The following is a 15,085-nucleotide window of genomic DNA, read 5'->3' on the forward strand; positions in this document are numbered from 1 at the left end:
GTTTATTTGTGCCCATTCTCAACTATAAACTAGGGGTGGTAATTCTCTTTAGGGCATTTTACAGAACTCCAAAACATAGAGCTGAAAAGGAAAGATCTTAGAGACCTTTCCTGTCACCTCGGAAACTGCAAAGAGAAATGAAACAGTTTATATAAGGGGCCAGAGGTTTGATGTTCTAAGCCATTTGCCAGGCACTTCTTTCTACATGAAAAATGTATCTCTAATTAACCTATTCTTCTGTTGTAATTCCTGTAAATTCATGTCTAACTGGTCTTTTAAAAAGAGTAAAGTGATTCCCTTTAACCAACAATATATGTCCATCCTTCTCGTAATGATGAGAATTGATTAGTTACATCAATACAGAGGATTCTAATAAAACATCTTTTATTTTCTCATTGTACACTCAGCAATAATAAAGGCATATTAACAATGTTAGTAATCATCACAAATACCACAACTGTGATTTAATCAGCTACTAAGTATGTTAGGAAATGTTCCAGACACATTACATTATCATCAGTCCACACAACAAACATGGACAGAGTATTATTATGACCATTTTACAGTGGAGAAAACTAAGGGTTAGAGAAGTTAAGCAACTTCCTAAAAGTCACCCTACTTGAAAGCAGGATAATTAGGATTTCAGCAAGAACCTTGTTGAATCTGATACCCATATATGTTCTTGACTCTACAGGAAGCTGCCCCTGGTATATATTTTTTTTATTTTGTATCTGTTTAATGAGGCTTAAGGCATATCATCATTCTATCTCATTTAATCTTATCAATAAACCCAACATTTCTGATTTAGTGAAATAAAATCCTGAGTTCAGCATACCTATCATGCTAAGATTTGTGTGTGTGTGTGTGTGTGTGTGTGTGTGTGATTTATAAGCTTTGTAGAATAATGTTTATTTTGGTGATCTATTTATATCACTAAGCACTAGAGTGCCATATGAGTGATTAAGGATAAAGTCAGCATGAAAATAAACTTCAATCATCAATCTCCATGCTAAGTTTTCTTGTTTAAATTGAAATATGACATGCAGCACCAACTGGGTACATAGGTACACTTGACTGCTGTCAGATGACCACAACCTCAAGTTAAGTTTGGCCATATCATATAGCTACAAGGTACTCATGGTAGTCACATCTGGCCAAATTCACAGGAATGTTATTGGATGATAGATACCAATTCACCTCAAATCATTACCACCAGTTGCAAGGTTGCTAGTAATAAACACACATGAAGTAATAAGAATATTTGTTTTCCTATTTTCATAGTTTAAGCCAAATCAATAAGTGCAACTTATCTACATGCAGGTTAAACTTTAGAAACTTGAAAGCACTGTTAAAATTCTAGTTATTATGATGTCTAATTATGAAAACTAATAACAAAATGTTAAAGGTGAGGAATATTTCCTTTAGAATAATTCACAATTACTGTTAATGTCAGTAGTGATAAAAAGAGGCTTGTTTCATGTATAGATGGTGTAAATCTTCATGAAGCACATAGTAAAGAGGCAAAATCAGTAAATAAGTGCTCTGTGCTTAAGTGGAGGAATATAAATATTCATAACATATTGCAAGAACAAACAGGTGTTTTTGAACTTCTATAGATACAGCACAGGATGCAAAAAAGGGTAGAAATCTATGTAAGTATATCTCATTCCATTAGAACTCAAATGTTGATACTAAGGCCTTCTCATGAGTGTTTTAGCCAAGTAAGTTAAAAATTTGATTACACAGGACCAAATAAAAAGGTTTACTAAAGACAGATGTCATGTAAACATAATTATTAATACACAGTGTTTGGTCAGAACAAAAATAAGATTGGAATAGAAGTTAAGGTTTGGATTTTAGTATAGTGTTCCCATCAATCTATTTTTGAAACTATGGGAGAGTTACTTTTACACATTAAACCTCAATTTTCTCATTTGTAAAATAAGAGGGTTGTGTTACATCCATGATTCCATGTGGGGAGAGGAAGAACCAAATTTACTCATCAATCTTTTCCAAATTTTATAATCCTTTGGAGAATTTAATATTCTGCTTCTACCAAAGGATACACCCTACAATTGATAGTCTCTATTATTCTGATCTACTGATGAGTCATGTTGGGGCATGAAGAATACCAGCAGAAAAGGCTATTCTCCCTGTGAATTTGAGCAATGGCAAAGATTATGAACCACTATATTAGAGGAATTCAAAACAGCCTTCCACTAGAGTGTGGCTATTGGAGATCTCAACTTCATGGTTTATCTAACAATTCACTCTACTTAACAAACACATGATTGAACATGGGTCAAGATTACTACAGTAGGTGAAGTAAATGGGTTTTTAAAGTTTTCTGTTTTGCTATGTCTTCTTTTTTCTCTTCTAGTATCTTTTTTTTTTTTTTTTTTAAAAAAAAAGCATTTAGTGTGTGTACACTGTGGCATGCCATATTTGGTGGTACCGCCTACTTGGCACAATCCCCATCCTTTAGAAAAGGCAATCAGACTGACATGAATACTGGGGTAAAGGACACCCTAGAGAGGAGACTACCTATAGGTTAATTCTTATGCAAAAATTTAAATGGAGACATTAGAATTTCCTCAGGAGACAACTCAATTCTCTAAGCAAATATTTATGATAGAAGTTGGTAATGAATGCCCCCAAAATAGTTGTTATTTCTTTCACATCTACTTAACACAGAATGTTTATACCTATAAATTATCATTATGTGACTTCATCAGGATTCAGGATTTGTAAGGTTGTCCTTGAAAAACAGGTCCTTTTAAGAGATAAAACTTGTGGCAAGCACTGTGGCATAGTGGGTAAAGCCACAGCTTGTGACACTGGCATCCCACCCATTTGGGCGCCTATTCAAGTCCCTACTTCTCCACTTCTAATCCAGCTCCTTGCTAATTTACCTTGGGAAAGCAGCAGAGCATGGCCCAAGTACTTGGACCCCTGCACCCACATGGGAGACCAGATGAAGCTTCTGACTCCCAGCTTCAACCTGACTCAGCCCTGACCTTTGCAGCGATCTGAAGATTGAACCAACAGATCTAAGATTTCTCTTTCTGTCTCTCATTCTATCTGTAACTCTATCTTTCAAATAAGTAAATAAGTTTTATGTATAAAAAAGAGACAAAACTATCTGTGGGTTTGGTCTTTTAAAACTAGATAAATATTCCCAAGTTTTTCATCTTCTTTCACTGTTATTTTTGGAACTGACATCTTCATGTATTTCATTCCAGGATATCTTGAGAAAATAAGGCAAATATTCTAACCAATTTTACCTTAGGTTGATTATATAAATATGTAACTATAAATAATGTGAACAGTTATAAACACTCAACAAAGAAAACTCTGAAGATCGTCTCATCCAATCCTATCCCCAGAAAGACTGTGAAAGATTTTGTACATCAGCAATCTATCTGTTATGGTGCTTTGCAATTTGTAGAGTACTTTTATAGACATTTAACCATTTCATCCTCAGAAAAAGTTATGTGTGATAGGATGAGAACTGCTGTATTTAAATAAAATATTAACCTAAATGTTTCATTCAAAATAGCATGTTCTTCTGAAAGTAGAATAAGAACTAAAAGATTCTGTTGTTTTGTTCACAGTAAAATGATTTTCATAATCATAAGGGGTTTTACTAGGCTAGGAAGTTACATGATAGAACAATACATATACTCATTCATTCATTTATCCCTCTTTCACTAATCAAACATGTATCACACAGAAAGTACAATGAGAGATATAAAAATTTAAATTATCATACTTCCTCTCCAAAAACTCCAAACCTTTCAGAAAATATAACATGTTAAGTTAAACTATGGTTAAATACTAGGATCAGGTGGATCTTGTGATACAGCAGGTTAAGTCATGGTCTGAGACATCAGCAACCCATATCAGAGGCTGATTTGAGTCCTAGCTGCTCCCTGCTAATATGCCTGAGAAAGCAACAGAAGATAGCCCAAGTACTTGGGTCCCTGCCACCCAACTGGGAGACCCAATGAAGTTCCTAACTCCAGGCTTTAGCTGAGACCAAGACCAGCAGTTGTGGTCATCTGGGGAGTGAACTGGTGAATGGAAGATCTCACTCTAGCTCTCACTGTCACTCTGTTTTCCAAATAAACCCCATAAAAATATTAGGACCTGGCCGGCGCCGCGGCTCACTAGGCTAATCCTCCGCCTTGTAGTCGGCACACCGGGTTCTAGTCCCAGTCGGGGCGCCGGATTCTGTCCTGGTTGCCCCTCTTCCAGGCCAGCTCTCTGCTGTGGCCCGGGAGTGCAGTGGAGGATGGCCCAAGTGCTTGGGCCCTGTACCCCATGGGAGACCAGGAGAAGCACCTGGCTCCCGGCTTTGGATCAGCGCGGTGTGCCGGCCGCAGCACACTGGCTGTGGCGGCCATTGGAGGGTGAACCAACGGAAAAAGGAAGACCTTTCTCTCTGTCTCTCTCTCTCACTATCCACTCTGCCTGTAAAACATATATATATATATATATATATATATATAAAATGACCATTTATTCATTCATTTAGTTGATCAACAAACATACATAGAGCAATTTCTACTTGCCAGCTCTTGTATTAGAAATAAATGTCAATACTCATTATCTGTCTAAAGAAGCTCTCAGTCCAAGGAGAATGACAAACTAGCAAACATGCAGTTTTAAAAGAATAGTACTGATATGAAACAAATAAAATGGGACATGATAAGATAAAAAAATATTTATCTTACACATTCTTGAGAAGCAGACATAAGGGTTAAACAAGAGTTAGGAAAAATGCACAGAGAAATTGAGGCCAAAAGGGAAATCCTGAACTCTAACAAGGTGAGTCAAGAAGAGTTTAATAGGGGAGAAACTTCAGTTTTCCAGTAATGCTTTCAGGATATTAAAGAATAAGAGGGCTTTAAAGACTAAAGGAGCACCATGTACTATCTGATAATTCTTAATCAAAACATTAGTGATCTTGATTAAGAAATACCTCAGTTCTGGGCCTTAGTAACCCATGACTGAGAGGAAAGAATGATTTTGTATAACTAACTAATTTATTGAGACAAAACATGGTTTTTTTCTTTAAAAATATTTCCTTATTTGACACCAAAATATATAATTTCAGAGGATGATTTTAAAGAAAAACAGGAAATCAAATTTTGACAGGTACAAAAGAATAATATAGGTAGAAATACAAAGAGTTTTTGATAAGTCCATGGAAGTGTATAGTATGAAAACAGCATAAATGGATTTCAAAGGGTTTTACATCAAAGTAATCTTTTATGCAGACTTTTCAATGTAACTTCATTGTATGCATAGGATGTTACACTGGAAGTCCTAAGCCATCAAAATATGATAAAATGAGATTCCAAAGCAGATGCTATGTAGCACGTATAATTTTCAAGGGAAATTACTAAGTTTCAGGACTCTGAACCTTATTGAAAATGAAGGTATGCAAGGGTTGGATCACAGGTGAGTTAAAAAAAGGGAGAATTTCTTTGGAGAACATTTGAGGGGATTCACTTTTCACAACTGGTAATAGAGCATCAGTGGAACTGAACCTAGTTTTGGTGTAAGTAACTTCCTTTGGTTTGTGAGGCCAATATACTAAGATCTTCCTCCCACCTGAGAAGCTTAACCAAAGAGACAGCACAGCAAATTGTTTATTGAATCAGGAAAGACGGCTTCATCTGGGTCAGCCTGAATAATCAATTTTTAAAGGCAAAAGACAGATTCTGGAACCATATGATGCATGTCACATTTTTATGATAACATGTTCTGAAGGGCAGACTGTTGTAAACCCTAAGGCTAAAGAAATACATCATCCACATCATAGGAGATTTAGTGAGAGGGGCCCAGAAGAAGAAATTTCCAAAGACTCACAAGTATCTTTAAGAGAGAAAGTCTAACACATGATTGCCTGGATAAAATCTCAAATCCACCATAGCTAGGTGTCCCTGAGCCAATTGCTTAACTTCTCTTTGCCTCAGTTATGAAGATGAAATGAGTTAATATAAGTAAAGCACACAGAAAATAATCTATAAATAACCAGTACTATATAAGTGTCAGCAGCATTCTATTTTTGTTTTTATTATTATTATCATTATAAGTCAGAATCAGAGGGCAAAAGTATGACAACTTCAGTTCTGTAGAAACTTTCAGTTCTCCTTTTATTTGCCTCTCTTGCTCCAAACTTGGAAGGATCAATAACCAACTAGTAAACAGGGAAGAAGAAAAGAGAAGACTATAGGAGCCCCTCCCCTAAAGCAGATATCTTATCTGAAACTCCCATAGTAGGAAAGAGACAATCTATTTTCAAAGTGTTCATTATTGTGATTAATATTGGAACAGGATAATATAAAGTTGCTAATCCAAGACTATATTTGTGATTTAAAGTGATTGTATGGTTTTTTAATCCCTTGAAATGACGGGAAAATTTTGGAAAGTTATTGGATTACCAGAATTTTCACTAAGAATGTAGGCTAAGAACTACTTATGGACACTAAGTCATTTTTTTTTCTTTTTCTTTTTCTTTTTTACAGGCAGAGTTAGACAGTGAGAGAGAGAGACAGAGAGAAAGGTCTTCCTTCCATTGTTTCACCCACTAAATGGCGCTACAGCGCTACAGCGGCCGCTACAGCGCTGATCCGAAGCCAGGAGCCAAGTGCTTCCTCCTGGTCTCCCATGCGGGTGCAGTGCCCAAGCACTTGGGCCATCCTCCACTGCCTTCCTGGGGCACAGCAGAGAGCTGGACTGGAAGTCGAGCAACCGGGACAGAACCAGCACCCCAACCAGGACTAGAACCCAGGGTGCCTGTGCCACAGACGGAAAATTAGCCTAGTGAGCCACAGTGCCAGACACTAAGTCATTTTAAGCAAGCAATGGGTAACCCTAAATAAAGCAGATTCTATTATTATATCCCATGAGTCCTCCTTGTTCTATGTATTGATCACAATTGCAAAACATAGTCATGGTTAGTGCTTTTTTCATTCAATTTGGGACATAATTCCTCAGGTTCCTCCATACATGACTTCATCCATTCCTGGACTTATCCTTTCATTTTCTTCATTTTCGGAAGTTGTTTATAATGAATGGCCTAATTTGTTTTTAAGGAAATCCTTACAAACACTGAAACCATTTGGGGTAGTCATGCATTTGCCTTTTCCGTAAATGAAGAAAATATTGCTGACTTATCCTCTGTAGGATGCTGAGAACAAGGAGTTTTCAGTGGGCATTGATGATGGTGCTGAGTCATCCTCATGCTTTTGAAAATTCCCTATCTCTCCATGAAGATACTTGCCAAGGTCAGCAGACCACAGCCTATGGCTAATTAGTGCATAGAGTCCCTGCTGCTCCACTTCTGATCCAGCTCCCTGCTGATGTGCCTGAGAAGGCAGCAGAGGATGATCCTTGGGCCCCTGCACCCACATAGAAGACCTGGATGAAGCTACTGGCTCCTGTCTTTGGATCAGCCCAGCTCCAGTCATTGCGGCCATTTGGAGAATAAATCAACAGATGGAAGACCTCTCTCTGTCTTGCTCTCTCTCTGCCTCTGCTCTCTGTAACTCTTTCAAATAAATAAAATAAATCTTTTTTAAAAGACTACCATAAGAATTATACAACATAACACATGCAGTACACTTAGCCTACAACTTGTATATACTGTATTGATGGTAAGATAAATATATAAATTTCATAATCTTAATATTTATCTTAATAATCCTGGATCTTTCTCCTGTGCTAGTTAGCCTCTCTGAGACTATATTCTCACTACTGAGTATAAAATAGAGATTTACTGGGCCGGCGCCGCGGCTCACTAGGCTAATCCTCCGCCTAGCGGTGCCGGCACACCGGGTTCTAGTCCCGGTTGGGGCGCCGGATTCTGTCCCGGTTGCCCCTCTTCCAGGCCAGCTCTCTGCTGTGGCCAGGGAGTGCAGTGGAGGATGGCCCAGGTGCTTGGGCCCTGCACCCCATGGGAGACCAGGAAAAGCACCTGGCTCCTGGCTCCTGCCATCGGATCAGCGCGGTGCGCCGGCCGCAGCGCGCCGGCCGCGGCGGCCATTGGAGGGTGAACCAACGACAAAAGGAAGACCTTTCTCTCTGTCTCTCTCTCTCACTGTCCACTCTGCCTGTCAAAAAAAAAAAAATAGAGATTTACTTTATAAGGTTATAATGAAAATTAGATGAGAAAAAATTAAGAAAGAACTTAGCAAGTGTCAAGAACTTTACATCACAACTCTGTAATTTATCATCAATTAATCTATAGAAAAGATAGAATGAGTGATATATTGCAGCAATTTTAAGACAATCCAATTTGGGAGTCAGAATTGACTTGCAGGGGCCAGAGCTGTGGCGCAGTAGGTTAAACCTCTGCCTGTGGTGCTGGCATCCCATATGGGCCCCAGTTCGAGAACCAGCTGCACCACTTCTGATCCAGCACCCTGCTAACAGCCTGAGAAATCAGTAGAAGATGGTCCAAGTGCTTGGGTCTCTGCACCCATGTGGGAGATCCAGAAGAAGCTCCTGGCTCCTGGCTTCAGATCAGGCCAGCTCTGGCTATTGTGGACATTTGGGGAGTGAACCAGCAGATGGAAGATATCTCTCTCTCTCTCTCTCTGTCTCTCTGTCTCTCTCTCTCTCTGTCTCTCCCTTTCCCTGTCTGTAACTTTGCCTCTCAAATAAATAAATAAATTGAAAAAGAAAGAATTGGTTGCAGTTTGGGATAGCATACTTGAAAACATGGATCTGTAAATATTGCTAAGAAATATCATATGGTATTTCAGCATTTTGGAGAAATAAGTTCCAATATTCTCTGAAGCTATACAAATCTCCAAAGTTGAATTATTACTACCCATAGTTGGATTCAATGGACTAATTTTAGTTTCTAAGTATAAGATTAAGAAACATAGTTTAGTAAAGTACTTTAAATGTAATTAATATTTGCATCCTATCATGGTACACTAAAACAAGATAAGAAATGATAAACAGGCTAAAATTATGTGTTTTTCCTTGTAAGAAAGAAAGTTTGGATACTATCTACCACTGCAGTCAGTGAATACTCTCATTGGCATATCTATTGCATCAGAAATCACAAAGTCCTATGGAAACACAGGAAAGAGTATGACTTCTAAAGTAAGCTACTTTCCCCCACAAAATATTTGAAATTGATCTGTGCAAAAGCTTTCTTGGAATAACAAATTATCAAGTAATATAAAAACTATTTTAAATTTCAGGTCCCTCAAAATAAGATCAATCTTTTGAGGAAAGAAGTAAGTTAAAAGCAATTCAGTATTATTCTCACTGCTACCATAGAGACAAAGAAAAAAAGTGAAGAGATTTAGCAAACGTAATTCTTCCTGAAATTTATAATTAACTACATGGAAAAGGGGACAATTACCATATTTCCAAAGAATAAAGAATTTAAAAAGTCTAGCTTTTGATAAGACATAATTACAACCTATTAAATATGCAAGTCTTATCAATTTGTTCTTCTTAAATTTTAAAAAATGCACATACACTGGACAGTGCTTTTCTGAAAAATAACTACACATGAAATGTCACCAATTTAGAATCTTCTCTTATCAGAGAATTTTCTCAGATACTTAAATTCTGGCAAAATGTAACTTAAACAAGGAGTAAATAGATGTTACCTGTGTATGTGCCCTGTCTTCCTGACATCTATGAATATGTATTTTTGGACAAGTGTTAATCAATGAAAGAATGTACACACTTTTTTAGATCAGGTACCATAGCCAACATCAAGCAGTCAGCCAGGAAGAACTAGCAATTAGATCTGTCCTCGATTTAAATAGAACTTCAAATTGCTGAGTAAATTACATGTGTATTAATTCAGGACAGTTTTATTTTAAAGGACTAGCAAGAAAACATTACAGCTTGAAATCCTAGGAGATTCATAACAAAGACCAAGGAAAGGAGAATTTATTTTGCTAAAAATTTACATTTTAATTTATGGTTTCTTTAAAGATTTATCTTTATTTGAAAGGCAAGGTTATAAAGGGAAGGACTGAGAGAGAGTGCTTCCACCCGCTGGTTCATTCCCCCAAAGGGCCTCAAAGGCTGGGGATGTGCCAGGCTAAAGCCAGGAGCCAGGATATTAATTCCGGTCTTCCATGTGGGTGCAGGGGCCCAAGTACTTGGGCCATTTTGTGCTGTTTTCCCAGGCACATTAGCAGGCAGCTAGAGTGGACTTGAACAGATGCACATATGGGATGCTGGCGTTGCAGGCGGTGGCTTAACCCATTATGCCACAATGCCAGGGCCCTTATTTATGGTGTCTATTGTAAATGGTTTTCAAATCTTTTTCTCATCAAGAATGTTCAAATCTATTTCCAATTTTGTAATTAAAACACTATTTGAAACAAATACAATATATTTTATTGTGGGGTTTCATAAATAGAACATGAAATATCATTTAACTCTTTGTAAAAGCATGAAATATGAGAGGTAAGCTAAAATATTTTATACTTTATGAACTGCTTCCACATTCACACTAAAACTCAGTTGATGTGGATTATAAATGGTAATGTTTATCTTGAAATTTGACTGTTGGGTAATTCTTTTTTTTTTTTTTTTTTTTTTTTTTTACTGTGATTGGTCTTCAAGAGGAATCTTTATTGCTGACTACACTGCTGCTGGGGAAAGTGCTTTATTTAATTATTCAGAGTCATTTCTATCTAGATGTCTCAGAATAGTTTTAAAGGAAAATTTGAAAGTCCCTAAAACCTTTAACTCAGATCTTAATCACAGAATAACCCAACACCCATCCCAGACCCCTTTTGCATAGTGCTGGTGGTGTTTGTGGCTACTTGGACAAATTCCAAGTAATAATCATGATAATTTTTAAAGTTCCTTTGAGAGGTTACTTGAGGTAAAGCCTTTCAATGGCACTGATACACTTTGTTCTCTGAAATGCAAACTAATATAAAAAACAAAAATAGCAGAATTGTAAAGAACCTCTTCCAAGACAAGCATATAACCTGAAAGCTGAGTGCAACATAATGTATCCTGCTTTAACAATAAAAATAATATATTATTTATTTAGTTCCTTCATGACCTGATAATTTAGGAAAATAAAGTCATTTCAAGTTTTTTATTACATAACTTTTTATAATCTTTTGTGTTTATAGTTATTATAAATTAAATAATAGAAAGTATTTCTTTATAATATATGTAAATTAAATATTTGTATACTATAAAATCAAATTTTTCACAAAACAAGGTTAAATGTCATGATACATTAAGTCACTGAGAAGTTAAATGGACATGAATTGACATTCTTTGATCAAATTGGAAAGTTGATATGACTACTTTAGCTCTTATTTTAACTAAAATTAGCAATTGACTTTTATGTATTTTATATTTTAATTTTAGCAATTTAAATTATGATCATGATAAATTGGTTTATCGTGTGTATGTTTCTGTTGACTTTTTGTTTGTCTTTATGAGGACTTTGTGTTTTTGTTATTTTTCCTTGTCAACAGAAATTATATATAACTTTTGTTGATTCTAATTTTTTGTTTTACTTTAGGTATAAAAATTTCATGTATTTTATATATACCAATTTAAAAACACAGTGATATTTCTCACCTTACCCTCCCCTTCCCACCCTTCCTCCTCCTTCCTCCCTTATTCTTTCTCTTAATTTTTACAGTGATCCACTTCCAGTTTGCTTTATACTCATTAGATAATCCCCACACTAAGTAAAGAGTTCAACAAATAGTAAGAAGGAGAAAATGTTGTTCCTCAACAGTCGAGACAAGGACTGTAAACAATCATCAGATCTAAAATGTTAATTTCACTACTATACATTACACTTTTGGTACTCTATTAGTTACCACATATCAGGAAAACATATGGCATTTGTCTTTTTGGGACTGGATTATTTCAATATGTATAATGATTTGCAGTTGATGACTTAAATTAATATGACATTTCAAAGTCTCTCTTTAGGTCTGCTAACTATTCACAGATAAGTTCATCATTTTGCCTATCTCTCAACTGAATAGTCTATCTATGAGCGTGCAAAGATTTATTATTTATTGTGAAATATGCCTTGTGCTTACTTTGGTAGCACATATAATGTGAAATATGCCTTATATGCACATGAATGTGCATGTGTGCATGTGTATGTGTATGTACATGCTTAAACATGTGTATCTAAATGCACAAATATCATTATATGTATACATATGTGACATGTAGTCCTCATGGGGTTTACATTCCAGCAAGCGATAGGCACATGAAAAGACTAATTGAACAGATAAGTAAAGGTATTACAAAGATACATAAACTACATTGAGCTAGTGAAGCACAACTGTCTAAGTCCCACAGCATAGTATCAACAAAAGCACTTCAGAGGACTTTGCATTGAACTGAGTCATAAAGGTTAAGAAGAAGTATGATAATGAAGTTGTAATGATAGGTAGCTGAGAGGCACTCTGGACATAAAGAAAAGAAGGTAAAAATAAGTAAGAGAATTGAATTTACATCGTTTGGAGGGACCAAATATAACTTTCAATAGTTGACTAAAGCATGGAGTATAGTGGGATCTAAGACAGAAAAATTAGACAAGGACTAGACTGTAGAAGGTCTTATATTCCAGGCTAAGCAATGCAGACTTTATCCTGGGGCACTGCTTCTCAAACTTTAGTGCAAAAAACCAACTAGAGATACAAAATAAATAAGAATCTTATTAAGATCCAGATTCCAATTCAGTAATTTTGGCATGCAGTCTGAGGTTCTACATTTTTAACAGTCTTTGAGGGGATACCACCATAACTGGTGAACATACCAGCTTTGAATATGAGGGCAGTAGGGAACAGGCAACACCTGAAGGATTTTAATCAGACCTGCAACACATATGCAAATGTACACATACACACACACACACACATGTGCATTTTTTAAGGAAAGTCCCAGCTAACAGGGAAAATGTACAGGGGTGGGAGGATAGGGAAAGTATATGATTAATGAGGACTTTATTGCAGAAAATCGGATAAGAATCAGTTAAAATCTGAAAAAAAAAGACCATTATTAGTATGAATGGTAAATAAAGGATGGATTATAGGAAACTGAATAGGAACTGGAGTTGTTTGAGATTTAGGGAAAAACAAAATTAAGAACAATCTTAACTTTCTTAACCATGACAACTGAGATACGTCACATACTATCCTCTGAGCAGAGAATGCAGAAGAATATCTATGCTTGGGAGGACTCCAGAGAGCAGATATATTCCTGGAATTGTTGACTTAAGTTAACTTAATACATAGACAAATTTCCATATTCTAAGAATTTATTCATTTACTGTCATACCAACTTATCAAAAAGACTGTTGTTCTTTAAAATGTTAGAGTACTGAATAATTTAGCTGCAAAGAAGTGGATATAAGTGAGTAGGAGTATTAAAATAGAGGTATGAGAGGTGGAGTTATTTTCATAGGATTTCAAATCTAGTGCCAATTTCAAATACACAATAGACAAAATGGTTAAAACATTTGAGATCTGTCTCTTGCCAATAAACACCTATAATTCTGGGAGATACGGTTCACTGATGCCAGAAGAAATCCCCATCAAGATGACTATACAAATAGAAATTTGTCACTTAAAATGGTAACTTAAGAATCTCAGTATGAAATCTATACTTAACTGTCACATTCCCAGAACAGAGGAAATGGAAGAGGAATAGGACAAAGAGGAACAGAAACATCTGCACCTACTATTTATTACAAGCATATATTTGCAGTTGCTACATGAAGCCCTATGTGCATATTTGCACTAGCTCTCTCTCCATGTGGGATGTTCCTTGGCAAGATCTTAATACAACTGGTCTTTTAAAATTCCATTTCTCACATCCTTTGGAGTAGCCCTTTGCCTCTATTTACTTACTCATCATTCTGTATTCCATTTACCTACTTTGGAAAAAATATATATGTTACTTCTATTTGAGTTATATGTACTTTATGTGTGTCCATTAATATCTGTTTTTTTCACTCTATATTAAACGTTCTATGGTGTCAAGGACATTAACTTTTTTTAAAAATATTTATTTTATTTATTTGAAAGTCAGAGTTAATAGCAAGAGAGGCAGAGAGAAAGAGAAAGACAGAGACAGAGAATCTTCCATCTGCTGGTTCACTTCCTAAATGGCTGCAACGACCAGGGCTGGGCCAGGCTGAAGCCAAGAGCTTCATGCGGGTCTTGCACATAGGTGCAGGGTACAAGCATTTGGGCTATCTTCTGCTGCTTTCCCAGGAGCATTAGCTGGCAGCTGGATCTGAAGTGGAGCAACTAGGACTCAAACTGATGCCCATATGTGATGCTGGTGCTGCAGACGATGGCTTAACCTGCTCTGCCACAGTACCAGCCCTGACTCTAATTTTATTCACTACTATTTTCTCCATTGTCCAGAATAATGCCTGACACATAGCGTACACTCAGTAAATATCTATGGAGATAATGAATATAAAAATTAATCTTCACAACAACTCTCTGGAGTACTTATTGAGGGGATAAGTATGAGTTTTCCCCAAAGAAACCTTCATTTAATGAGTAAAATTTCATAAGTACAACTTTGGAAATACAGTTATTCTTCCCACCATATCTGCCCTCCCACTCCCACTTTTACCTCACCTCCTTCTCCCTCTCCCAATTCCAGTCCCATTCTCCATTAATATTCATTTTCAATTAACTTTGTACACAGAAGACCAACTCTATACTAAGTAAAGATTTCAACGATTTGCACACACATGCACACAAAAAAGCCTGAGGACAAGTTTTACAGTTAATTCTCATAATATAACTCATTGAGGACAGAAGTCCTGCATGGGAAGTAAGTACATAGTGACTCTTATTATTAAGTTAATAATTAACACCCTTATGTTTGAAGTCAGTGATCACCCAAGGCTCTTGACATGAGCTGCCAAAGCTATAGAAGCCTTTTAAATCCACAATATCTGTCAGTATTTAGACAAAGCCATAAGCAAAGTGGAAGTTATCTCTCCCCTTCATAAAAAAGTGCATCCATCTTTGCTGGCCACTAGGAAACTGAGATTTAAGTAAATTGAGTAATTTCA

The 15,085-nt window shown here is 36.3% G+C and overlaps 1 protein-coding gene across 10 annotated transcripts in view; it reads right to left on the minus strand.

Annotated features, from left to right (window-relative positions):
- DLG2 (discs large MAGUK scaffold protein 2) overlaps window positions 1-15,085 on the minus strand; it is a 2,256,157-nt gene that overhangs the window by 1,743,125 nt on the left and 497,947 nt on the right. The window lies entirely within an intron of this gene.

This window comes from Oryctolagus cuniculus, chromosome 1, assembly GCF_964237555.1.
Source record: "Oryctolagus cuniculus chromosome 1, mOryCun1.1, whole genome shotgun sequence".
In the NCBI taxonomy this organism is placed as follows: domain Eukaryota; kingdom Metazoa; phylum Chordata; class Mammalia; order Lagomorpha; family Leporidae; genus Oryctolagus; species Oryctolagus cuniculus.